The 26,151-nt window shown below is 45.8% G+C and overlaps 17 non-coding genes across 17 annotated transcripts; 6 read left to right on the forward strand and 11 right to left on the reverse strand.

The window, feature by feature from the left end:
* Positions 1-2,684: 2,684 nt before the first annotated feature.
* On the reverse strand, positions 2,685-2,755 carry TRNAG-GCC (transfer RNA glycine (anticodon GCC)). The gene has a single exon. It is a non-coding gene; the product is annotated as a tRNA-Gly (tRNA).
* A 1,544-nt stretch (positions 2,756-4,299) lies between these two features.
* TRNAG-GCC (transfer RNA glycine (anticodon GCC)) lies at positions 4,300-4,370 on the reverse strand. The gene has a single exon. It is a non-coding gene; the product is annotated as a tRNA-Gly (tRNA).
* Positions 4,371-5,914: 1,544 nt separating this feature from the next.
* TRNAG-GCC (transfer RNA glycine (anticodon GCC)) lies at positions 5,915-5,985 on the reverse strand. The gene has a single exon. It is a non-coding gene; the product is annotated as a tRNA-Gly (tRNA).
* A 134-nt stretch (positions 5,986-6,119) lies between these two features.
* On the forward strand, positions 6,120-6,192 carry TRNAK-CUU (transfer RNA lysine (anticodon CUU)). The gene has a single exon. It is a non-coding gene; the product is annotated as a tRNA-Lys (tRNA).
* A 1,343-nt stretch (positions 6,193-7,535) lies between these two features.
* TRNAG-GCC (transfer RNA glycine (anticodon GCC)) lies at positions 7,536-7,606 on the reverse strand. Its single transcript has one exon. It is a non-coding gene; the product is annotated as a tRNA-Gly (tRNA).
* Positions 7,607-7,740: 134 nt separating this feature from the next.
* Positions 7,741-7,813, forward strand: TRNAK-CUU (transfer RNA lysine (anticodon CUU)). Its single transcript has one exon. It is a non-coding gene; the product is annotated as a tRNA-Lys (tRNA).
* Positions 7,814-11,224: 3,411 nt separating this feature from the next.
* Positions 11,225-11,295, reverse strand: TRNAG-GCC (transfer RNA glycine (anticodon GCC)). The gene has a single exon. It is a non-coding gene; the product is annotated as a tRNA-Gly (tRNA).
* A 1,755-nt stretch (positions 11,296-13,050) lies between these two features.
* Positions 13,051-13,123, forward strand: TRNAK-CUU (transfer RNA lysine (anticodon CUU)). Its single transcript has one exon. It is a non-coding gene; the product is annotated as a tRNA-Lys (tRNA).
* A 1,548-nt stretch (positions 13,124-14,671) lies between these two features.
* TRNAK-CUU (transfer RNA lysine (anticodon CUU)) lies at positions 14,672-14,744 on the forward strand. Its single transcript has one exon. It is a non-coding gene; the product is annotated as a tRNA-Lys (tRNA).
* A 1,343-nt stretch (positions 14,745-16,087) lies between these two features.
* On the reverse strand, positions 16,088-16,158 carry TRNAG-GCC (transfer RNA glycine (anticodon GCC)). Its single transcript has one exon. It is a non-coding gene; the product is annotated as a tRNA-Gly (tRNA).
* Positions 16,159-17,711: 1,553 nt separating this feature from the next.
* Positions 17,712-17,782, reverse strand: TRNAG-GCC (transfer RNA glycine (anticodon GCC)). Its single transcript has one exon. It is a non-coding gene; the product is annotated as a tRNA-Gly (tRNA).
* Positions 17,783-17,916: 134 nt separating this feature from the next.
* On the forward strand, positions 17,917-17,989 carry TRNAK-CUU (transfer RNA lysine (anticodon CUU)). Its single transcript has one exon. It is a non-coding gene; the product is annotated as a tRNA-Lys (tRNA).
* A 2,883-nt stretch (positions 17,990-20,872) lies between these two features.
* Positions 20,873-20,943, reverse strand: TRNAG-GCC (transfer RNA glycine (anticodon GCC)). Its single transcript has one exon. It is a non-coding gene; the product is annotated as a tRNA-Gly (tRNA).
* A 1,543-nt stretch (positions 20,944-22,486) lies between these two features.
* On the reverse strand, positions 22,487-22,557 carry TRNAG-GCC (transfer RNA glycine (anticodon GCC)). The gene has a single exon. It is a non-coding gene; the product is annotated as a tRNA-Gly (tRNA).
* Positions 22,558-22,691: 134 nt separating this feature from the next.
* TRNAK-CUU (transfer RNA lysine (anticodon CUU)) lies at positions 22,692-22,764 on the forward strand. The gene has a single exon. It is a non-coding gene; the product is annotated as a tRNA-Lys (tRNA).
* Positions 22,765-24,107: 1,343 nt separating this feature from the next.
* TRNAG-GCC (transfer RNA glycine (anticodon GCC)) lies at positions 24,108-24,178 on the reverse strand. The gene has a single exon. It is a non-coding gene; the product is annotated as a tRNA-Gly (tRNA).
* A 1,550-nt stretch (positions 24,179-25,728) lies between these two features.
* Positions 25,729-25,799, reverse strand: TRNAG-GCC (transfer RNA glycine (anticodon GCC)). The gene has a single exon. It is a non-coding gene; the product is annotated as a tRNA-Gly (tRNA).
* Between the last annotated feature and the right edge of the window lie 352 nt (positions 25,800-26,151).

Consider the following 26,151-nt stretch of genomic DNA (forward strand, 5'->3'; position numbering starts at 1 on the left):
AAGAAAGAGAAAAACACTCCTTCTTACAATCTTACTCATCTTTCCTATACTACTTTTCTTATCTGCTTTTCCCAGATTTCCGTTGGCTTTACTCCAGTCCTTTTGTCAAGGAGAGACTTACAATCAATCACTTGACAAGGAACAACCACCTGAAAGATACTCATTCTCGTATGCCTGGTGCACACCATGCAATTCCCCATCAGATAGATGGGCCGATAGATCCTTTCCGACAGACACGATCGGATTTCCGTTCGGATTTCCGATCACTACTATGCAAATCAATCAGAAAAACGATCGGAAATCAGATCGGACCTGCCGGAAATCATCTGTTCGACCCATCTATCTGACAGGCATTGGTATGGTGTGTATTAGGCTTTGCACTCCAAAGGTGCTCACATAGCAGTATGAGGAGGGCACTCTGCACACGGCCTAAGATTTAGCTGAGAGGACTGAAAAAAGGAAGTTGATCTTTCCCTTAACTTGTTTTTAGATGAGGTACTTCCCAACAAAAGTTACAAACCAAAAAGCCTTTCAGTCCCGGCAAGCAAAAAAAGTGGTTGCTTTCATTTGACTTAAGTTTGTTACTACTTTTTTTTCTGTACTTTTAGTATGTTTTCTTAATTGCTAGGTGCTGGGAAAGCAAGTTGTAGGTAAGCTGACACCAGGGCCGGATTTCTGGAAAGGCCACAAAGGTCAAGGCCTAGGGCGATAAAATTCAGCAGGGCGCTGGACTTGGAGAGATAAGAGGTCACATGTCAAAGTAAATCACTTCTGCTTTGCTCTATTCTGCCTGAATTCCAGAGATCCCTGCATCTCTCTCACTGCAGAGTGTGTGTGATGACAGTCAGCATGTGTTGTCATCTGAGGATCTTGTCCTTAGTATAATGAGTGGGGACATACAAGCTGCTGTGAGAAGAAAAATATATGGGCTCAAGTAGTAGAACTTTTGAGTTCAGATTAGTTTCTTTATGCAGCACGCATTCACGGACAGGAATTATCAGCTCTCTTCTCCCCCAGACTGATGTTTTATTACTTGGTCAGAGCTGTTAAAGACCTGAGACCTGTAAGATTTATGGTTTGTTTTCTTTCCTGACAACAACATTCTCTTTGCTACAGTTTAACTCTTTCCTGACATGTTTTAGAAGCAGCAAAGCATTGTTCTGTTTTAGCCATCAGTGAAAGCAGGATGTTTTGAAACAGAATGACAACTGTATTACATTTATTTATATTTACAAAACAATGTATGCATCTCCTGCTGACTGTATATATATCTGGGTTCCCCAACATCTTACATCTGGTATACAGGAACAAAGTCTGAAGATGGCTCATTAGCCAAAAGGCTCACTATTTTCTTTTGGTTAGCCAATAAATATTATCATTCTATTACAAAACGTAAAAACTTCCTGCTGACTGATTAAGATCTGTCTTAACTTGCCCCAAGTGCTAAATTGTCACTGTGTAAAGTACACCTGAGCTTATGCTAGATACACATGATGCAATTTTCTGACTGATTTACTGTCAGATCGACTATTTCCAACATGTCCGATCTGCTATCCGATAGATTTTCTGAATGATTTTTTTCATAGAAATGAACGGAAAATCGATTGAAAAATTGATCGGAAATCAGATCAGACATTGGAAATAATCGATCTGACAGTAAATCTGTCAGAATTGCATCGTGTGTACCTAGCATTACACTATATCTATGCCAACGTGTGTAGTGCTGGATCCTTCTACTTACCTGTTCTGTTTTGGATGGGTTTCTCTCCTTTGCGCTGCACCATCACCTGTTTGTGGCTCTGACTGAAGCAAGTCGCACAGAGGACAAAGAAGCAGTGCATACTCTGTCCTTTCGGGCTTCTTGTTAGTACGCACTCCTGTATGCATGTGCACAGCAGCCGAGGCTTGGAGTGTTATGGGTATGTGTACTTGACAAGTGCTGCTCATATAGGAGCATCATTTCTGAATTATGCAAGCCCAGAACACTATCGGCTGCTGTGCATCCAGGCTGGAGTGCAAAATTACATGGAGTGGACAGAGCATGCACTGCTTCTTTGAACGGGGGGGGGGGGGGGGCAAAGCAGCAAAACAGACAGGAGCCCATGTAAACCAGTGATCACTAGTCAGAGTTGGACAGAATGGGGGGGGCGGTTGGTGACAGCTGGCCTAGGGCGCTGGAAAGTACAAATCCGGCCCTGGCTGACACAACATCTCAACATCTACTGTGAGAAAACTCAGGACAAAAGTAGAATGAATGAGGGCCTAGAGAGAACGCTCCAAATTTGAGCAAGGCCCTGAGTAGAGTGCAAAGACAACAAGGCAAAAAGTTGTAAAACAACACCAGATGAGCAGATGCTGCTGACTTGGCATTTCCGAGGCTTTTCTAGACAGTTAAAAAGAAGCCTAATAGGTGAGTACTGGAGAGGGAGAGATGCTGCACGTCACTGGCACTGCTAGAAGACATGCAAGGCCTTTGGGCACGCAAGTGTCCCAAGGCTGCTTTAACTTGTGTATCTTAGAGTCATGTTTGCTGGGTACTAGTGTCCCTCTTCTCGACTGTCAGCCAGCACTGTGGCCAAGTGCCACGGTGACTCTTGCAAATGTCCTTAAATGGCTTCTGGCCTGCAGAGATGTCTTAAGCTTGAGAAGTGCAAAGTGTGGAGGTGTGCCAAAATCCTAGCATTTGCATTGGCCGGGAATCGAACCCGGGCCTCCCGCGTGGCAGGCGAGAATTCTACCACTGAACCACCAATGCCTTGCCCTGTTGCTCGGTGCTGAAAAACGTGGCCAGCCAAATCAGGCCATACAAGATTGCCTTCTTCTGTGCGGATGGCAAAGGTGAGGCTGGCGCCATTTTGCAATTTTTGACATTTCAGCTCAAGCAAGCAATCCCGGCTAGCTCAGTCGGTAGAGCATGAGACTCTTAATCTCAGGGTCGTGGGTTCGAGCCCCATGTTGGGCGATCAAAGCTTCTCCTTTTACTTTCTACTAGGCAGAGCTCCTCCAAAACGATTACAAACCATCACCAGGCCATCACTTCCTCTTTCACATGCCACTCCCCACTCCCTTTGCTAACAAACGAAAATGTCATCTCAGCTTTCCCCTTCACTTTTACTCACACAACCTCTTTTAACAACTTTTCAGCAAAAGTGCTTCACCACCCCAAGAAAGAGAAAAACACTCCTTCTTACAATCTTACTCATCTTTCCTATACTACTTTTCTTATCTGCTTTTCCCAGATTTCCGTTGGCTTTACTCCAGTCCTTTTGTCAAGGAGAGACTTACAATCAATCACTTGAAAAGGAACAACCACCTGAAAGATACTCATTCTCGTATGCCTGGTGCACACCATGCAATTCCCCATCAGATAGATGGGACGATAGATCCTTTCCGACAGACACGATCGGATTTCCGTTCGGATTTCCGATCACTACTATGCAAATCGATCAGAAAAACGATCGGAAATCAGATCGGACCTGCCGGAAATCATCTGTTCGACCCATCTATCTGACAGGCATTGGTATGGTGTGTATTAGGCTTTGCACTCCAAAGGTGCTCACATAGCAGTATGAGGAGGGCACTCTGCACACGGCCTGAGATTTAGCTGAGAGGATTGAAAAAAAGGAAGTTGCTCTTTCCCTTAACTTGTTTTTAGATGAGGTACTTCCCAACAAAAGTTACAAACCAAAAAGCCTTTCAGTCCCGGCAAGCAAAAAAAGTGGTTGCTTTCATTTGACTTAAGTTTGTTACTACTTTTTTTTCTGTACTTTTAGTATGTTTTCTTAATTGCTAGGTGCTGGGAAAGCAAGTTGTAGGTAAGCTGACACAACATCTCAACATCTACTGTGAGAAAACTCAGGACAAAAGTAGAATGAATGAGGGCCTAGAGAGAACGCTCCAAATTTGAGCAAGGCCCTGAGTAGAGTGCAAAGACAACAAGGCAAAAAGTTGTAAAACAACACCAGATGAGCAGATGCTGCTGACTTGGCATTTCCGAGGCTTTTCTAGACAGTTAAAAAGAAGCCTAATAGGTGAGTACTGGAGAGGGAGAGATGCTGCACGTCACTGGCACTGCTAGAAGACATGCAAGGCCTTTGGGCACGCAAGTGTCCCAAGGCTGCTTTAACTTGTGTGTCTTAGAGTCATGTTTGCTGGGTACTAGTGTCCCTCTTCTCGACTGTCAGCCAGCACTGTGGCCAAGTGCCACGGTGACTCTTGCAAATGTCCTTAAATGGCTTCTGGCCTGCAGAGATGTCTTAAGCTTGAGAAGTGCAAAGTGTGGAGGTGTGCCAAAATCCTAGCATTGGCCGGGAATCGAACCCGGGCCTCCCGCGTGGCAGGCGAGAATTCTACCACTGAACCACCAATGCCTTGCCCTGTTGCTCGGTGCTGAAAAACGTGGCCAGCCAAATCAGGCCATACAAGATTGCCTTCTTCTGTGCGGATGGCAAAGGTGAGGCTGGCGCCATTTTGCAATTTTTGACATTTCAGCTCAAGCAAGCAAGCCCGGCTAGCTCAGTCAGTAGAGCATGAGACTCTTAATCTCAGGGTCGTGGGTTCGAGCCCCACGTTGGGCGATCAAAGCTTCTCCTTTTACTTTCTACTAGGCAGAGCTCCTCCAAAACGATTACAAACCATCACCAGGCCATCACTTCCTCTTTCACATGCCACTCCCCACTCCCTTTGCTAACAAACGAAAATGTCATCTCAGCTTTCCCCTTCACTTTTACTCACACAACCTCTTTTAACAACTTTTCAGCAAAAGTGCTTCACCACCCCAAGAAAGAGAAAAACACTCCTTCTTACAATCTTACTCATCTTTCCTATACTACTTTTCTTATCTGCTTTTCCCAGATTTCCGTTGGCTTTACTCCAGTCCTTTTGTCAAGGAGAGACTTACAATCAATCACTTGACAAGGAACAACCACCTGAAAGATACTCATTCTCGTATGCCTGGTGCACACCATGCAATTCCCAATCAGATAGATGGGACGATAGATCCTTTCCGACAGACACGATCGGATTTCCGTTCGGATTTCCGATCACTACTATGCAAATCAATCAGAAAAACGATCGGAAATCAGATCGGACCTGCCGGAAATAATCTGTTCGACCCATCTATCTGACAGGCATTGGTATGGTGTGTATTAGGCTTTGCACTCCAAAGGTGCTCACACAGCAGTATGAGGAGGGCACTCTGCACACGGCCTGAGATTTAGCTGAGAGGACTGAAAAAAAGGAAGTTGCTCTTTCCCTTAACTTGTTTTTAGATGAGGTACTTCCCAACAAAAGTTACAAACCAAAAAGCCTTTCAGTCCCGGCAAGCAAAAAAAGTGGTTGCTTTCATTTGACTTAAGTTTGTTACTACTTTTTTTTCTGTACTTTTAGTATGTTTTCTTAATTGCTAGGTGCTGGGAAAGCAAGTTGTAGGTAAGCTGACACAACATCTCAACATCTACTGTGAGAAAACTCAGGACAAAAGTAGAATGAATGAGGGCCTAGAGAGAACGCTCCAAATTTGAGCAAGGCCCTGAGTAGAGTGCAAAGACAACAAGGCAAAAAGTTGTAAAACAACACCAGATGAGCAGATGCTGCTGACTTGGCATTTCCGAGGCTTTTCTAGACAGTTAAAAAGAAGCCTAATAGGTGAGTACTGGAGAGGGAGAGATGCTGCACGTCACTGGCACTGCTAGAAGACATGCAAGGCCTTTGGGCACGCAAGTGTCCCAAGGCTGCTTTAACTTGTGTGTCTTAGAGTCATGTTTGCTGGGTACTAGTGTCCCTCTTCTCGACTGTCAGCCAGCACTGTGGCCAAGTGCCACGGTGACTCTTGCAAATGTCCTTAAATGGCTTCTGGCCTGCAGAGATGTCTTAAGCTTGAGAAGTGCAAAGTGTGGAGGTGTGCCAAAATCCTAGCATTGGCCGGGAATCGAACCCGGGCCTCCCGCGTGGCAGGCGAGAATTCTACCACTGAACCACCAATGCCTTGCCCTGTTGCTCGGTGCTGAAAAACGTGGCCAGCCAAATCAGGCCATACAAGATTGCCTTCTTCTGTGCGGATGGCAAAGGTGAGGCTGGCGCCATTTTGCAATTTTTGACATTTCAGCTCAAGCAAGCAAGCCCGGCTAGCTCAGTCGGTAGAGCATGAGACTCTTAATCTCAGGGTCGTGGGTTCGAGCCCCACGTTGGGCGATCAAAGCTTCTCCTTTTACTTTCTACTAGGCAGAGTTCCTCCAAAACGATTACAAACCATCACCAGGCCATCACTTCCTCTTTCACATGCCACTCCCCACTCCCTTTGCTAACAAACGAAAATGTCATCTCAGCTTTCCCCTTCACTTTTACTCACACAACCTCTTTTAACAACTTTTCAGCAAAAGTGCTTCACCACCCCAAGAAAGAGAAAAACACTCCTTCTTACAATCTTACTCATCTTTCCTATACTACTTTTCTTATCTGCTTTTCCCAGATTTCCGTTGGCTTTACTCCAGTCCTTTTGTCAAGGAGAGACTTACAATCAATCACTTGACAAGGAACAACCACCTGAAAGATACTCATTCTCGTATGCCTGGTGCACACCATGCAATTCCCCATCAGATAGATGGGCCGATAGATCCTTTCCGACAGACACGATCGGATTTCCGTTCGGATTTCCGATCACTACTATGCAAATCAATCAGAAAAACGATCGGAAATCAGATCGGACCTGCCGGAAATCATCAGTTCGACCCATCTATCTGACAGGCATTGGTATGGTGTGTATTAGGCTTTGCACTCCAAAGGTGCTCACATAGCAGTATGAGGAGGGCACTCTGCACACGGCCTGAGATTTAGCTGAGAGGACTGAAAAAAAGGAAGTTGATCTTTCCCTTAACTTGTTTTTAGATGAGGTACTTCCCAACAAAAGTTACAAACCAAAAAGCCTTTCAGTCCCGGCAAGCAAAAAAAGTGGTTGCTTTCATTTGACTTAAGTTTGTTACTACTTTTTTTTCTGTACTTTTAGTATGTTTTCTTAATTGCTAGGTGCTGGGAAAGCAAGTTGTAGGTAAGCTGACACAACATCTCAACATCTACTGTGAGAAAACTCAGGACAAAAGTAGAATGAATGAGGGCCTAGAGAGAACGCTCCAAATTTGAGCAAGGCCCTGAGTAGAGTGCAAAGACAACAAGGCAAAAAGTTGTAAAACAACACCAGATGAGCAGATGCTGCTGACTTGGCATTTCCGAGGCTTTTCTAGACAGTTAAAAAGAAGCCTAATAGGTGAGTACTGGAGAGGGAGAGATGCTGCACGTCACTGGCACTGCTAGAAGACATGCAAGGCCTTTGGGCACGCAAGTGTCCCAAGGCTGCTTTAACTTGTGTGTCTTAGAGTCATGTTTGCTGGGTACTAGTGTCCCTCTTCTCGACTGTCAGCCAGCACTGTGGCCAAGTGCCACGGTGACTCTTGCAAATGTCCTTAAATGGCTTCTGGCCTGCAGAGATGTCTTAAGCTTGAGAAGTGCAAAGTGTGGAGGTGTGCCAAAATCCTAGCATTTGCATTGGCCGGGAATCGAACCCGGGCCTCCCGCGTGGCAGGCGAGAATTCTACCACTGAACCACCAATGCCTTGCCCTGTTGCTCGGTGCTGAAAAACGTGGCCAGCCAAATCAGGCCATACAAGATTGCCTTCTTCTGTGCGGATGGCAAAGGTGAGGCTGGCGCCATTTTGCAATTTTTGACATTTCAGCTCAAGCAAGCAAGCCCGGCTAGCTCAGTCGGTAGAGCATGAGACTCTTAATCTCAGGGTCGTGGGTTCGAGCCCCACGTTGGGCGATCAAAGCTTCTCCTTTTACTTTCTACTAGGCAGAGTTCCTCCAAAACGATTACAAACCATCACCAGGCCATCACTTCCTCTTTCACATGCCACTCCCCACTCCCTTTGCTAACAAACGAAAATGTCATCTCAGCTTTCCCCTTCACTTTTACTCACACAACCTCTTTTAACAACTTTTCAGCAAAAGTGCTTCACCACCCCAAGAAAGAGAAAAACACTCCTTCTTACAATCTTACTCATCTTTCCTATACTACTTTTCTTATCTGCTTTTCCCAGATTTCCGTTGGCTTTACTCCAGTCCTTTTGTCAAGGAGAGACTTACAATCAATCACTTGACAAGGAACAACCACCTGAAAGATACTCATTCTCGTATGCCTGGTGCACACCATGCAATTCCCCATCAGATAGATGGGCCGATAGATCCTTTCCGACAGACACGATCGGATTTCCGTTCGGATTTCCGATCACTACTATGCAAATCAATCAGAAAAACGATCGGAAATCAGATCGGACCTGCCGGAAATCATCAGTTCGACCCATCTATCTGACAGGCATTGGTATGGTGTGTATTAGGCTTTGCACTCCAAAGGTGCTCACATAGCAGTATGAGGAGGGCACTCTGCACACGGCCTGAGATTTAGCTGAGAGGACTGAAAAAAGGAAGTTGATCTTTCCCTTAACTTGTTTTTAGATGAGGTACTTCCCAACAAAAGTTACAAACCAAAAAGCCTTTCAGTCCCGGCAAGCAAAAAAAGTGGTTGCTTTCATTTGACTTAAGTTTGTTACTACTTTTTTTTCTGTACTTTTAGTATGTTTTCTTAATTGCTAGGTGCTGGGAAAGCAAGTTGTAGGTAAGCTGACACCAGGGCCGGATTTCTGGAAAGGCCACAAAGGTCAAGGCCTAGGGCGATAAAATTCAGCAGGGCGCTGGACTTGGAGAGATAAGAGGTCACATGTCAAAGTAAATCACTTCTGCTTTGCTCTATTCTGCCTGAATTCCAGAGATCCCTGCATCTCTCTCACTGCAGAGTGTGTGTGATGACAGTCAGCATGTGTTGTCATCTGAGGATCTTGTCCTTAGTATAATGAGTGGGGACATACAAGCTGCTGTGAGAAGAAAAATATATGGGCTCAAGTAGTAGAACTTTTGAGTTCAGATTAGTTTCTTTATGCAGCACGCATTCACGGACAGGAATTATCAGCTCTCTTCTCCCCCAGACTGATGTTTTATTACTTGGTCAGAGCTGTTAAAGACCTGAGACCTGTAAGATTTATGGTTTGTTTTCTTTCCTGACAACAACATTCTCTTTGCTACAGTTTAACTCTTTCCTGACATGTTTTAGAAGCAGCAAAGCATTGTTCTGTTTTAGCCATCAGTGAAAGCAGGATGTTTTGAAACAGAATGACAACTGTATTACATTTATTTATATTTACAAAACAATGTATGCATCTCCTGCTGACTGTATATATATCTGGGTTCCCCAACATCTTACATCTGGTATACAGGAACAAAGTCTGAAGATGGCTCATTAGCCAAAAGGCTCACTATTTTCTTTTGGTTAGCCAATAAATATTATCATTCTATTACAAAACGTAAAAACTTCCTGCTGACTGATTAACCCTCCTGGCGGTTTGCAAAAAAATCGCCAGGGGGCAGCAAATCTTTTTTTTAAAATTTTTTTTTTTTTTTTTTCATGTAGCGAGACAAAGTCTCGCTACATGATAGCCGCTGCTCAGCGGCATCCCCCCAGCCCCTCCGATCGCCGCCGGCGATCGGAGATCCGGAGATCCCGTTCAAAGAACGGGATCTCCTGGAGGGCTTCCCCCGTCGCCATGGCGACGGGCGGGATGACGTCACCGACGTCATCGACGTCGTGACGTCAGAGGGGACTCCGATCTGCCCCATAGCGCTGCCTGGCACTGATTGGCCAGGCAGCGCACGGGGTCTGGGGGGGGGGGCGGCCGCGGCGAGAGGAATTGCGGCGGATCGGCGGGTAGCGGCGGCGATCGGGCACTGCACGCAGCTACCAAAGTGCTAGCTGCGTGCAGCAAAAAAAAAATTATGCAAATCGGCCCAGCGGGGCCTGAGCGGTGCCTTCCGGCGGCATAGCCCGAACTCAGTTCGGGCTTACCGCCAGGAAGGTTAAGATCTGTCTTAACTTGCCCCAAGTGCTAAATTGTCACTGTGTAAAGTACACCTGAGCTTATGCTAGATACACATGATGCAATTTTCTGACTGATTTACTGTCAGATCGACTATTTCCAACATGTCCGATCTGCTATCCGATAGATTTTCTGAATGATTTTTTTCATAGAAATGAACGGAAAATCGATTGAAAAATTGATCGGAAATCAGATCAGACATTGGAAATAATCGATCTGACAGTAAATCTGTCAGAATTGCATCGTGTGTACCTAGCATTACACTATATCTATGCCAACGTGTGTAGTGCTGGATCCTTCTACTTACCTGTTCTGTTTTGGATGGGTTTCTCTCCTTTGCGCTGCACCATCACCTGTTTGTGGCTCTGACTGAAGCAAGTCGCACAGAGGACAAAGAAGCAGTGCATACTCTGTCCTTTCGGGCTTCTTGTTAGTACGCACTCCTGTATGCATGTGCACAGCAGCCGAGGCTTGGAGTGTTATGGGTATGTGTACTTGACAAGTGCTGCTCATATAGGAGCATCATTTCTGAATTATGCAAGCCCAGAACACTATCGGCTGCTGTGCATCCAGGCTGGAGTGCAAAATTACATGGAGTGGACAGAGCATGCACTGCTTCTTTGAACGGGGGGGGGGGGCAAAGCAGCAAAACAGACAGGAGCCCATGTAAACCAGTGATCACTAGTCAGAGTTGGACAGAATGGGGGGGGGCGGTTGGTGACAGCTGGCCTAGGGCGCTGGAAAGTACAAATCCGGCCCTGGCTGACACAACATCTCAACATCTACTGTGAGAAAACTCAGGACAAAAGTAGAATGAATGAGGGCCTAGAGAGAACGCTCCAAATTTGAGCAAGGCCCTGAGTAGAGTGCAAAGACAACAAGGCAAAAAGTTGTAAAACAACACCAGATGAGCAGATGCTGCTGACTTGGCATTTCCGAGGCTTTTCTAGACAGTTAAAAAGAAGCCTAATAGGTGAGTACTGGAGAGGGAGAGATGCTGCACGTCACTGGCACTGCTAGAAGACATGCAAGGCCTTTGGGCACGCAAGTGTCCCAAGGCTGCTTTAACTTGTGTGTCTTAGAGTCATGTTTGCTGGGTACTAGTGTCCCTCTTCTCGACTGTCAGCCAGCACTGTGGCCAAGTGCCACGGTGACTCTTGCAAATGTCCTTAAATGGCTTCTGGCCTGCAGAGATGTCTTAAGCTTGAGAAGTGCAAAGTGTGGAGGTGTGCCAAAATCCTAGCATTTGCATTGGCCGGGAATCGAACCCGGGCCTCCCGCGTGGCAGGCGAGAATTCTACCACTGAACCACCAATGCCTTGCCCTGTTGCTCGGTGCTGAAAAACGTGGCCAGCCAAATCAGGCCATACAAGATTGCCTTCTTCTGTGCGGATGGCAAAGGTGAGGCTGGCGCCATTTTGCAATTTTTGACATTTCAGCTCAAGCAAGCAATCCCGGCTAGCTCAGTCGGTAGAGCATGAGACTCTTAATCTCAGGGTCGTGGGTTCGAGCCCCATGTTGGGCGATCAAAGCTTCTCCTTTTACTTTCTACTAGGCAGAGCTCCTCCAAAACGATTACAAACCATCACCAGGCCATCACTTCCTCTTTCACATGCCACTCCCCACTCCCTTTGCTAACAAACGAAAATGTCATCTCAGCTTTCCCCTTCACTTTTACTCACACAACCTCTTTTAACAACTTTTCAGCAAAAGTGCTTCACCACCCCAAGAAAGAGAAAAACACTCCTTCTTACAATCTTACTCATCTTTCCTATACTACTTTTCTTATCTGCTTTTCCCAGATTTCCGTTGGCTTTACTCCAGTCCTTTTGTCAAGGAGAGACTTACAATCAATCACTTGACAAGGAACAACCACCTGAAAGATACTCATTCTCGTATGCCTGGTGCACACCATGCAATTCCCCATCAGATAGATGGGACGATAGATCCTTTCCGACAGACACGATCGGATTTCCGTTCGGATTTCCGATCACTACTATGCAAATCGATCAGAAAAACGATTGGAAATCAGATCGGACCTGCCGGAAATCATCTGTTCGACCCATCTATCTGACAGGCATTGGTATGGTGTGTATTAGGCTTTGCACTCCAAAGGTGCTCACATAGCAGTATGAGGAGGGCACTCTGCACACGGCCTGAGATTTAGCTGAGAGGATTGAAAAAAAGGAAGTTGCTCTTTCCCTTAACTTGTTTTTAGATGAGGTACTTCCCAACAAAAGTTACAAACCAAAAAGCCTTTCAGTCCCGGCAAGCAAAAAAAGTGGTTGCTTTCATTTGACTTAAGTTTGTTACTACTTTTTTTTCTGTACTTTTAGTATGTTTTCTTAATTGCTAGGTGCTGGGAAAGCAAGTTGTAGGTAAGCTGACACAACATCTCAACATCTACTGTGAGAAAACTCAGGACAAAAGTAGAATGAATGAGGGCCTAGAGAGAACGCTCCAAATTTGAGCAAGGCCCTGAGTAGAGTGCAAAGACAACAAGGCAAAAAGTTGTAAAACAACACCAGATGAGCAGATGCTGCTGACTTGGCATTTTCGAGGCTTTTCTAGACAGTTAAAAAGAAGCCTAATAGGTGAGTACTGGAGAGGGAGAGATGCTGCACGTCACTGGCACTGCTAGAAGACATGCAAGGCCTTTGGGCACGCAAGTGTCCCAAGGCTGCTTTAACTTGTGTGTCTTAGAGTCATGTTTGCTGGGTACTAGTGTCCCTCTTCTCGACTGTCAGCCAGCACTGTGGCCAAGTGCCACGGTGACTCTTGCAAATGTCCTTAAATGGCTTCTGGCCTGCAGAGATGTCTTAAGCTTGAGAAGTGCAAAGTGTGGAGGTGTGACAAAATCCTAGCATTTGCATTGGCCGGGAATCGAACCTGGGCCTCCCGCATGGCAGGCGAGAATTCTACCACTGACCCACCAATGCCTTGCCCTGTTGCTCGGTGCTGAAAAACGTGGCCAGCCAAATCAGGCCATACAAGATTGCCTTCTTCTGTGCGGATGGCAAAGGTGAGGCTGGCGCCATTTTGCAATTTTTGACATTTCAGCTCAAGCAAGCAAGCCCGGCTAGCTCAGTCGGTAGAGCATGAGACTCTTAATCTCAGGGTCGTGGGTTCGAGCCCCACGTTGGGCGATCAAAGCTTCTCCTTTTACTTTCTACTAGGCAGAGCTCCTCCAAAACGATTACAAACCATCACCAGGCCATCACTTCCTCTTTCACATGCCACTCCCCACTCCCTTTGCTAACAAACGAAAATGTCATCTCAGCTTTCCCCTTCACTTTTACTCACACAACCTCTTTTAACAACTTTTCAGCAAAAGTGCTTCACCACCCCAAGAAAGAGAAAAACACTCCTTCTTACAATCTTACTCATCTTTCCTATACTACTTTTCTTATCTGCTTTTCCCAGATTTCCGTTGGCTTTACTCCAGTCCTTTTGTCAAGGAGAGACTTACAATCAATCACTTGACAAGGAACAACCACCTGAAAGATACTCATTCTCGTATGCCTGGTGCACACCATGCAATTCCCCATCAGATAGATGGGACGATAGATCCTTTCCGACAGACACGATCGGATTTCCGTTCGGATTTCCGATCACTACTATGCAAATCAATCAGAAAAACGATCGGAAATCAGATCGGACCTGCCGGAAATAATCTGTTCGACCCATCTATCTGACAGGCATTGGTATGGTGTGTATTAGGCTTTGCACTCCAAAGGTGCTCACACAGCAGTATGAGGAGGGCACTCTGCACACGGCCTGAGATTTAGCTGAGAGGACTGAAAAAAAGGAAGTTGCTCTTTCCCTTAACTTGTTTTTAGATGAGGTACTTCCCAACAAAAGTTACAAACCAAAAAGCCTTTCAGTCCCGGCAAGCAAAAAAAGTGGTTGCTTTCATTTGACTTAAGTTTGTTACTACTTTTTTTTCTGTACTTTTAGTATGTTTTCTTAATTGCTAGGTGCTGGGAAAGCAAGTTGTAGGTAAGCTGACACAACATCTCAACATCTACTGTGAGAAAACTCAGGACAAAAGTAGAATGAATGAGGGCCTAGAGAGAACGTTCCAAATTTGAGCAAGGCCCTGAGTAGAGTGCAAAGACAACAAGGCAAAAAGTTGTAAAACAACACCAGATGAGCAGATGCTGCTGACTTGGCATTTCCGAGGCTTTTCTAGACAGTTAAAAAGAAGCCTAATAGGTGAGTACTGGAGAGGGAGAGATGCTGCACGTCACTGGCACTGCTAGAAGACATGCAAGGCCTTTGGGCACGCAAGTGTCCCAAGGCTGCTTTAACTTGTGTGTCTTAGAGTCATGTTTGCTGGGTACTAGTGTCCCTCTTCTCGACTGTCAGCCAGCACTGTGGCCAAGTGCCACGGTGACTCTTGCAAATGTCCTTAAATGGCTTCTGGCCTGCAGAGATGTCTTAAGCTTGAGAAGTGCAAAGTGTGGAGGTGTGCCAAAATCCTAGCATTTGCATTGGCCAGGAATCGAACCCGGGCCTCCCGCGTGGCAGGCGAGAATTCTACCACCGAACCACCAATGCCTTGCCCTGTTGCTCGGTGCTGAAAAACGTGGCCAGCCAAATCAGGCCATACAAGATTGCCTTCTTCTGTGCGGATGGCAAAGGTGAGGCTGGCGCCATTTTGCAATTTTTGACATTTCAGCTCAAGCAAGCAAGCCCGGCTAGCTCAGTCGGTAGAGCATGAGACTCTTAATCTCAGGGTCGTGGGTTCGAGCCCCACGTTGGGCGATCAAAGCTTCTCCATTTAATTTCTACTAGGCAGAGCTCCTCCAAAACGATTACAAACCATCACCAGGCCATCACTTCCTCTTTCACATGCCACTCCCCACTCCCTTTGCTAACAAACGAAAATGTCATCTCAGCTTTCCCCTTCACTTTTACTCACACAACCTCTTTTAACAACTTTTCAGCAAAAGTGCTTCACCACCCCAAGAAAGAGAAAAACACTCCTTCTTACAATCTTACTCATCTTTCCTATACTACTTTTCTTATCTGCTTTTCCCAGATTTCCGTTGGCTTTACTCCAGTCCTTTTGTCAAGGAGAGACTTACAATCAATCACTTGACAAGGAACAACCACCTGAAAGATACTCATTCTCGTATGCCTGGTGCACACCATGCAATTCCCCATCAGATAGATGGGCCGATAGATCCTTTCCGACAGACACGATCGGATTTCCGTTCGGATTTCCGATCACTACTATGCAAATCCATCAGAAAAACGATCGGAAATCAGATCGGACCTGCCGGAAATAATCTGTTCGACCCATCTATCTGACAGGCATTGGTATGGTGTGTATTAGGCTTTGCACTCCAAAGGTGCTCACATAGCAGTATGAGGAGGGCACTCTGCACACGGCCTGAGATTTAGCTGAGAGGATTGAAAAAAAGGAAGTTGCTCTTTCCCTTAACTTGTTTTTAGATGAGGTACTTCCCAACAAAAGTTACAAACCAAAAAGCCTTTCAGTCCCGGCAAGCAAAAAAAGTGGTTGCTTTCATTTGACTTAAGTTTGTTACTACTTTTTTTTCTGTACTTTTAGTATGTTTTCTTAATTGCTAGGTGCTGGGAAAGCAAGTTGTAGGTAAGCTGACACAACATCTCAACATCTACTGTGAGAAAACTCAGGACAAAAGTAGAATGAATGAGGGCCTAGAGAGAACGCTCCAAATTTGAGCAAGGCCCTGAGTAGAGTGCAAAGACAACAAGGCAAAAAGTTGTAAAACAACACCAGATGAGCAGATGCTGCTGACTTGGCATTTCCGAGGCTTTTCTAGACAGTTAAAAAGAAGCCTAATAGGTGAGTACTGGAGAGGGAGAGATGCTGCACGTCACTGGCACTGCTAGAAGACATGCAAGACCTTTGGGCACGCAAGTGTCCCAAGGCTGCTTTAACTTGTGTGTCTTAGAGTCATGTTTGCTGGGTACTAGTGTCCCTCTTCTCGACTGTCAGCCAGCACTGTGGCCAAGTGCCACGGTGACTCTTGCAAATGTCCTTAAATGGCTTCTGGCCTGCAGAGATGTCTTAGGCTTGAGAAGTGCAAAGTGTGGAGGTGTGCCAAAATCCTAGCATTTGCATTGGCCGGGAATCGAACCCGGGCCTCCCGCGTGGCAGGCAAGAATTCTACCACTGAACCACCAATGCCTTGCCCTGTTGCTCGGTGCTGAAAAACGTGGCCAGCCAAATCAGGCCATACAAGATTGCCTTCTTCTGTGCGGATGGCAAAGGTGAGGCTGGCGCCATTTTGCAATTTTTGACATTTCAGCTCAAGCAAGCAAGCAAGCCCGGCTAGCTCAGTCGGTAGAGCATGAGACTCTTAATCTCAGGGTTGTGGGATCGAGCCCCACGTTGGGCGATCAAAGCTTCTCCTTTTACTTTCTACTAGGCAGAGCTCCTCCAAAACGATTACAAACCATCACCAGGCCATCACTTCCTCTTTCACATGCCACTCCCCACTCCCTTTGCTAACAAACGAAAATGTCATCTCAGCTTTCCCCTTCACTTTTACTCACACAACCTCTTTTAACAACTTTTCAGCAAAAGTGCTTCACCACCCCAAGAAAGAAAAACACTCCTTCTTACAATCTTACTCATCTTTCCTATACTACTTTTTTTTATCTGCTTTTCCCAGATTTCCGTTGGCTTTACTCCAGTCCTTTTGTCAAGGAGAGACTTACAATCAATCACTTGACAAGGAACAACCACCTGAAAGATACTGATTCTCGTATGCCTGGTGCACACCATGCAATTCCCCATCAGATAGATGGGCCGATAGATCCTTTCCGACAGACACGATCGGATTTCCGTTCGGATTTCCGATCACTACTATGCAAATCAATCAGAAAAACGATCGGAAATCAGATCGGACCTGCCGGAAATCATCTGTTCGACCCATCTATCTGACAGGCATTGGTATGGTGTGTATTAGGCTTTGCACTCCAAAGGTGCTCACATAGCAGTATGAGGAGGGCACTCTGCACACGGCCTGAGATTTAGCTGAGAGGATTGAAAAAAAGGAAGTTGCTCTTTCCCTTAACTTGTTTTTAGATGAGGTACTTCCCAACAAAAGTTACAAACCAAAAAGCCTTTCAGTCCCGGCAAGCAAAAAAAGTGGTTGCTTTCATTTGACTTAAGTTTGTTACTACTTTTTTTTCTGTACTTTTAGTATGTTTTCTTAATTGCTAGGTGCTGGGAAAGCAAGTTGTAGGTAAGCTGACACAACATCTCAACATCTACTGTGAGAAAACTCAGGACAAAAGTAGAATGAATGAGGGCCTAGAGAGAACGCTCCAAATTTGAGCAAGGCCCTGAGTAGAGTGCAAAGACAACAAGGCAAAAAGTTGTAAAACAACACCAGATGAGCAGATGCTGCTGACTTGGCATTTCCGAGGCTTTTCTAGACAGTTAAAAAGAAGCCTAATAGGTGAGTACTGGAGAGGGAGAGATGCTGCACGTCACTGGCACTGCTAGAAGACATGCAAGGCCTTTGGGCACGCAAGTGTCCCAAGGCTGCTTTAACTTGTGTGTCTTAGAGTCATGTTTGCTGGGTACTAGTGTCCCTCTTCTCGACTGTCAGCCAGCACTGTGGCCAAGTGCCACGGTGACTCTTGCAAATGTCCTTAAATGGCTTCTGGCCTGCAGAGATGTCTTAAGCTTGAGAAGTGCAAAGTGTGGAGGTGTGCCAAAATCCTAGCATTTGCATTGGCCGGGAATCGAACCCGGGCCTCCCGCGTGGCAGGCGAGAATTCTACCACTGAACCACCAATGCCTTGCCCTGTTGCTCGGTGCTGAAAAACGTGGCCAGCCAAATCAGGCCATACAAGATTGCCTTCTTCTGTGCGGATGGCAAAGGTGAGGCTGGCGCCATTTTGCAATTTTTGACATTTCAGCTCAAGCAAGCAAGCCCGGCTAGCTCAGTCGGTAGAGCATGAGACTCTTAATCTCAGGGTCGTGGGTTCGAGCCCCACGTTGGGCGATCAAAGCTTCTCCTTTTACTTTCTACTAGGCAGAGTTCCTCCAAAACGATTACAAACCATCACCAGGCCATCACTTCCTCTTTCACATGCCACTCCCCACTCCCTTTGCTAACAAACGAAAATGTCATCTCAGCTTTCCCCTTCACTTTTACTCACACAACCTCTTTTAACAACTTTTCAGCAAAAGTGCTTCACCACCCCAAGAAAGAGAAAAACACTCCTTCTTACAATCTTACTCATCTTTCCTATACTACTTTTCTTATCTGCTTTTCCCAGATTTCCGTTGGCTTTACTCCAGTCCTTTTGTCAAGGAGAGACTTACAATCAATCACTTGACAAGGAACAACCACCTGAAAGATACTCATTCTCGTATGCCTGGTGCACACCATGCAATTCCCCATCAGATAGATGGGCCGATAGATCCTTTCCGACAGACACGATCGGATTTCCGTTCGGATTTCCGATCACTACTATGCAAATCAATCAGAAAAACGATCGGAAATCAGATCGGACCTGCCGGAAATCATCTGTTCGACCCATCTATCTGACAGGCATTGGTATGGTGTGTATTAGGCTTTGCACTCCAAAGGTGCTCACATAGCAGTATGAGGAGGGCACTCTGCACACGGCCTGAGATTTAGCTGAGAGGACTGAAAAAAGGAAGTTGATCTTTCCCTTAACTTGTTTTTAGATGAGGTACTTCCCAACAAAAGTTACAAACCAAAAAGCCTTTCAGTCCCGGCAAGCAAAAAAAGTGGTTGCTTTCATTTGACTTAAGTTTGTTACTACTTTTTTTTCTGTACTTTTAGTATGTTTTCTTAATTGCTAGGTGCTGGGAAAGCAAGTTGTAGGTAAGCTGACACCAGGGCCGGATTTCTGGAAAGGCCACAAAGGTCAAGGCCTAGGGCGATAAAATTCAGCAGGGCGCTGGACTTGGAGAGATAAGAGGTCACATGTCAAAGTAAATCACTTCTGCTTTGCTCTATTCTGCCTGAATTCCAGAGATCCCTGCATCTCTCTCACTGCAGAGTGTGTGTGATGACAGTCAGCATGTGTTGTCATCTGAGGATCTTGTCCTTAGTATAATGAGTGGGGACATACAAGCTGCTGTGAGAAGAAAAATATATGGGCTCAAGTAGTAGAACTTTTGAGTTCAGATTAGTTTCTTTATGCAGCACGCATTCACGGACAGGAATTATCAGCTCTCTTCTCCCCCAGACTGATGTTTTATTACTTGGTCAGAGCTGTTAAAGACCTGAGACCTGTAAGATTTATGGTTTGTTTTCTTTCCTGACAACAACATTCTCTTTGCTACAGTTTAACTCTTTCCTGACATGTTTTAGAAGCAGCAAAGCATTGTTCTGTTTTAGCCATCAGTGAAAGCAGGATGTTTTGAAACAGAATGACAACTGTATTACATTTATTTATATTTACAAAACAATGTATGCATCTCCTGCTGACTGTATATATATCTGGGTTCCCCAACATCTTACATCTGGTATACAGGAACAAAGTCTGAAGATGGCTCATTAGCCAAAAGGCTCACTATTTTCTTTTGGTTAGCCAATAAATATTATCATTCTATTACAAAACGTAAAAACTTCCTGCTGACTGATTAAGATCTGTCTTAACTTGCCCCAAGTGCTAAATTGTCACTGTGTAAAGTACACCTGAGCTTATGCTAGATACACATGATGCAATTTTCTGACTGATTTACTGTCAGATCGACTATTTCCAACATGTCCGATCTGCTATCCGATAGATTTTCTGAATGATTTTTTTCATAGAAATGAACGGAAAATCGATTGAAAAATTGATCGGAAATCAGATCAGACATTGGAAATAATCGATCTGACAGTAAATCTGTCAGAATTGCATCGTGTGTACCTAGCATTACACTATATCTATGCCAACGTGTGTAGTGCTGGATCCTTCTACTTACCTGTTCTGTTTTGGATGGGTTTCTCTCCTTTGCGCTGCACCATCACCTGTTTGTGGCTCTGACTGAAGCAAGTCGCACAGAGGACAAAGAAGCAGTGCATACTCTGTCCTTTCGGGCTTCTTGTTAGTACGCACTCCTGTATGCATGTGCACAGCAGCCGAGGCTTGGAGTGTTATGGGTATGTGTACTTGACAAGTGCTGCTCATATAGGAGCATCATTTCTGAATTATGCAAGCCCAGAACACTATCGGCTGCTGTGCATCCAGGCTGGAGTGCAAAATTACATGGAGTGGACAGAGCATGCACTGCTTCTTTGAACGGGGGGGGGGGGGCAAAGCAGCAAAACAGACAGGAGCCCATGTAAACCAGTGATCACTAGTCAGAGTTGGACAGAATGGGGGGGGCGGTTGGTGACAGCTGGCCTAGGGCGCTGGAAAGTACAAATCCGGCCCTGGCTGACACAACATCTCAACATCTACTGTGAGAAAACTCAGGACAAAAGTAGAATGAATGAGGGCCTAGAGAGAACGCTCCAAATTTGAGCAAGGCCCTGAGTAGAGTGCAAAGACAACAAGGCAAAAAGTTGTAAAACAACACCAGATGAGCAGATGCTGCTGACTTGGCATTTCCGAGGCTTTTCTAGACAGTTAAAAAGAAGCCTAATAGGTGAGTACTGGAGAGGGAGAGATGCTGCACGTCACTGGCACTGCTAGAAGACATGCAAGGCCTTTGGGCACGCAAGTGTCCCAAGGCTGCTTTAACTTGTGTATCTTAGAGTCATGTTTGCTGGGTACTAGTGTCCCTCTTCTCGACTGTCAGCCAGCACTGTGGCCAAGTGCCACGGTGACTCTTGCAAATGTCCTTAAATGGCTTCTGGCCTGCAGAGATGTCTTAAGCTTGAGAAGTGCAAAGTGTGGAGGTGTGCCAAAATCCTAGCATTTGCATTGGCCGGGAATCGAACCCGGGCCTCCCGCGTGGCAGGCGAGAATTCTACCACTGAACCACCAATGCCTTGCCCTGTTGCTCGGTGCTGAAAAAGTGGCCAGCCAAATCAGGCCATACAAGATTGCCTTCTTCTGTGCGGATGGCAAAGGTGAGGCTGGCGCCATTTTGCAATTTTTGACATTTCAGCTCAAGCAAGCAATCCCGGCTAGCTCAGTCGGTAGAGCATGAGACTCTTAATCTCAGGGTCGTGGGTTCGAGCCCCATGTTGGGCGATCAAAGCTTCTCCTTTTACTTTCTACTAGGCAGAGCTCCTCCAAAACGATTACAAACCATCACCAGGCCATCACTTCCTCTTTCACATGCCACTCCCCACTCCCTTTGCTAACAAACGAAAATGTCATCTCAGCTTTCCCCTTCACTTTTACTCACACAACCTCTTTTAACAACTTTTCAGCAAAAGTGCTTCACCACCCCAAGAAAGAGAAAAACACTCCTTCTTACAATCTTACTCATCTTTCCTATACTACTTTTCTTATCTGCTTTTCCCAGATTTCCGTTGGCTTTACTCCAGTCCTTTTGTCAAGGAGAGACTTACAATCAATCACTTGACAAGGAACAACCACCTGAAAGATACTCATTCTCGTATGCCTGGTGCACACCATGCAATTCCCCATCAGATAGATGGGACGATAGATCCTTTCCGACAGACACGATCGGATTTCCGTTCGGATTTCCGATCACTACTATGCAAATCGATCAGAAAAACGATCGGAAATCAGATCGGACCTGCCGGAAATCATCTGTTCGACCCATCTATCTGACAGGCATTGGTATGGTGTGTATTAGGCTTTGCACTCCAAAGGTGCTCACATAGCAGTATGAGGAGGGCACTCTGCACACGGCCTGAGATTTAGCTGAGAGGATTGAAAAAAAGGAAGTTGCTCTTTCCCTTAACTTGTTTTTAGATGAGGTACTTCCCAACAAAAGTTACAAACCAAAAAGCCTTTCAGTCCCGGCAAGCAAAAAAAGTGGTTGCTTTCATTTGACTTAAGTTTGTTACTACTTTTTTTTCTGTACTTTTAGTATGTTTTCTTAATTGCTAGGTGCTGGGAAAGCAAGTTGTAGGTAAGCTGACACAACATCTCAACATCTACTGTGAGAAAACTCAGGACAAAAGTAGAATGAATGAGGGCCTAGAGAGAACGCTCCAAATTTGAGCAAGGCCCTGAGTAGAGTGCAAAGACAACAAGGCAAAAAGTTGTAAAACAACACCAGATGAGCAGATGCTGCTGACTTGGCATTTTCGAGGCTTTTCTAGACAGTTAAAAAGAAGCCTAATAGGTGAGTACTGGAGAGGGAGAGATGCTGCACGTCACTGGCACTGCTAGAAGACATGCAAGGCCTTTGGGCACGCAAGTGTCCCAAGGCTGCTTTAACTTGTGTGTCTTAGAGTCATGTTTGCTGGGTACTAGTGTCCCTCTTCTCGACTGTCAGCCAGCACTGTGGCCAAGTGCCACGGTGACTCTTGCAAATGTCCTTAAATGGCTTCTGGCCTGCAGAGATGTCTTAAGCTTGAGAAGTGCAAAGTGTGGAGGTGTGCCAAAATCCTAGCATTGGCCGGGAATCGAACCCGGGCCTCCCGCGTGGCAGGCGAGAATTCTACCACTGAACCACCAATGCCTTGCCCTGTTGCTCGGTGCTGAAAAACGTGGCCAGCCAAATCAGGCCATACAAGATTGCCTTCTTCTGTGCGGATGGCAAAGGTGAGGCTGGCGCCATTTTGCAATTTTTGACATTTCAGCTCAAGCAAGCAAGCCCGGCTAGCTCAGTCGGTAGAGCATGAGACTCTTAATCTCAGGGTCGTGGGTTCGAGCCCCACGTTGGGCGATCAAAGCTTCTCCTTTTACTTTCTACTAGGCAGAGCTCCTCCAAAACGATTACAAACCATCACCAGGCCATCACTTCCTCTTTCACATGCCACTCCCCACTCCCTTTGCTAACAAACGAAAATGTCATCTCAGCTTTCCCCTTCACTTTTACTCACACAACCTCTTTTAACAACTTTTCAGCAAAAGTGCTTCACCACCCCAAGAAAGAGAAAAACACTCCTTCTTACAATCTTACTCATCTTTCCTATACTACTTTTCTTATCTGCTTTTCCCAGATTTCCGTTGGCTTTACTCCAGTCCTTTTGTCAAGGAGAGACTTACAATCAATCACTTGACAAGGAACAACCACCTGAAAGATACTCATTCTCGTATGCCTGGTGCACACCATGCAATTCCCAATCAGATAGATGGGACGATAGATCCTTTCCGACAGACACGATCGGATTTCCGTTCGGATTTCCGATCACTACTATGCAAATCAATCAGAAAAACGATCGGAAATCAGATCGGACCTGCCGGAAATAATCTGTTCGACCCATCTATCTGACAGGCATTGGTATGGTGTGTATTAGGCTTTGCACTCCAAAGGTGCTCACACAGCAGTATGAGGAGGGCACTCTGCACACGGCCTGAGATTTAGCTGAGAGGACTGAAAAAAAGGAAGTTGCTCTTTCCCTTAACTTGTTTTTAGATGAGGTACTTCCCAACAAAAGTTACAAACCAAAAAGCCTTTCAGTCCCGGCAAGCAAAAAAAGTGGTTGCTTTCATTTGACTTAAGTTTGTTACTACTTTTTTTTCTGTACTTTTAGTATGTTTTCTTAATTGCTAGGTGCTGGGAAAGCAAGTTGTAGGTAAGCTGACACAACATCTCAACATCTACTGTGAGAAAACTCAGGACAAAAGTAGAATGAATGAGGGCCTAGAGAGAACGCTCCAAATTTGAGCAAGGCCCTGAGTAGAGTGCAAAGACAACAAGGCAAAAAGTTGTAAAACAACACCAGATGAGCAGATGCTGCTGACTTGGCATTTCCGAGGCTTTTCTAGACAGTTAAAAAGAAGCCTAATAGGTGAGTACTGGAGAGGGAGAGATGCTGCACGTCACTGGCACTGCTAGAAGACATGCAAGGCCTTTGGGCACGCAAGTGTCCCAAGGCTGCTTTAACTTGTGTGTCTTAGAGTCATGTTTGCTGGGTACTAGTGTCCCTCTTCTCGACTGTCAGCCAGCACTGTGGCCAAGTGCCACGGTGACTCTTGCAAATGTCCTTAAATGGCTTCTGGCCTGCAGAGATGTCTTAAGCTTGAGAAGTGCAAAGTGTGGAGGTGTGCCAAAATCCTAGCATTTGCATTGGCCGGGAATCGAACCCGGGCCTCCCGCGTGGCAGGCGAGAATTCTACCACTGAACCACCAATGCCTTGCCCTGTTGCTCGGTGCTGAAAAACGTGGCCAGCCAAATCAGGCCATACAAGATTGCCTTCTTCTGTGCGGATGGCAAAGGTGAGGCTGGCGCCATTTTGCAATTTTTGACATTTCAGCTCAAGCAAGCAATCCCGGCTAGCTCAGTCGGTAGAGCATGAGACTCTTAATCTCAGGGTCGTGGGTTCGAGCCCCATGTTGGGCGATCAAAGCTTCTCCTTTTACTTTCTACTAGGCAGAGCTCCTCCAAAACGATTACAAACCATCACCAGGCCATCACTTCCTCTTTCACATGCCACTCCCCACTCCCTTTGCTAACAAACGAAAATGTCATCTCAGCTTTCCCCTTCACTTTTACTCACACAACCTCTTTTAACAACTTTTCAGCAAAAGTGCTTCACCACCCCAAGAAAGAGAAAAACACTCCTTCTTACAATCTTACTCATCTTTCCTATACTACTTTTCTTATCTGCTTTTCCCAGATTTCCGTTGGCTTTACTCCAGTCCTTTTGTCAAGGAGAGACTTACAATCAATCACTTGACAAGGAACAACCACCTGAAAGATACTCATTCTCGTATGCCTGGTGCACACCATGCAATTCCCCATCAGATAGATGGGCCGATAGATCCTTTCCGACAGACACGATCGGATTTCCGTTCGGATTTCCGATCACTACTATGCAAATCAATCAGAAAAACGATCGGAAATCAGATCGGACCTGCCGGAAATCATCTGTTCGACCCATCTATCTGACAGGCATTGGTATGGTGTGTATTAGGCTTTGCACTCCAAAGGTGCTCACATAGCAGTATGAGGAGGGCACTCTGCACACGGCCTGAGATTTAGCTGAGAGGATTGAAAAAAAGGAAGTTGCTCTTTCCCTTAACTTGTTTTTAGATGAGGTACTTCCCAACAAAAGTTACAAACCAAAAAGCCTTTCAGTCCCGGCAAGCAAAAAAAGTGGTTGCTTTCATTTGACTTAAGTTTGTTACTACTTTTTTTTCTGTACTTTTAGTATGTTTTCTTAATTGCTAGGTGCTGGGAAAGCAAGTTGTAGGTAAGCTGACACAACATCTCAACATCTACTGTGAGAAAACTCAGGACAAAAGTAGAATGAATGAGGGCCTAGAGAGAACGCTCCAAATTTGAGCAAGGCCCTGAGTAGAGTGCAAAGACAACAAGGCAAAAAGTTGTAAAACAACACCAGATGAGCAGATGCTGCTGACTTGGCATTTCCGAGGCTTTTCTAGACAGTTAAAAAGAAGCCTAATAGGTGAGTACTGGAGAGGGAGAGATGCTGCACGTCACTGGCACTGCTAGAAGACATGCAAGGCCTTTGGGCACGCAAGTGTCCCAAGGCTGCTTTAACTTGTGTGTCTTAGAGTCATGTTTGCTGGGTACTAGTGTCCCTCTTCTCGACTGTCAGCCAGCACTGTGGCCAAGTGCCACGGTGACTCTTGCAAATGTCCTTAAATGGCTTCTGGCCTGCAGAGATGTCTTAAGCTTGAGAAGTGCAAAGTGTGGAGGTGTGCCAAAAGCCTAGCATTTGCATTGGCCGGGAATCGAACCCGGGCCTCCCGCGTGGCAGGCGAGAATTCTACCACTGAACCACCAATGCCTTGCCTTGTTGCTTGGTGCTGAAAAACGTGGCCAGCCAAATCAGGCCATACAAGATTGCCTTCTTCTGTGCGGATGGCAAAGGTGAGGCTGGCGCCATTTTGCAATTTTTGACATTTCAGCTCAAGCAAGCAAGCCCGGCTAGCTCAGTCGGTAGAGCATGAGACTCTTAATCTCAGGGTCGTGGGTTCGAGCCCCACGTTGGGTGATCAAAGCTTCTCCTTTTACTTTCTACTAGGCAGAGCTCCTCCAAAACGATTACAAACCATCACCAGGCCATCACTTCCTCTTTCACATGCCACTCCCCACTCCCTTTGCTAACAAACGAAAATGTCATCTCAGCTTTCCCCTTC

Source organism: Hyperolius riggenbachi, chromosome 4 (assembly GCF_040937935.1).
Source record: "Hyperolius riggenbachi isolate aHypRig1 chromosome 4, aHypRig1.pri, whole genome shotgun sequence".
Taxonomy (NCBI): domain Eukaryota; kingdom Metazoa; phylum Chordata; class Amphibia; order Anura; family Hyperoliidae; genus Hyperolius; species Hyperolius riggenbachi.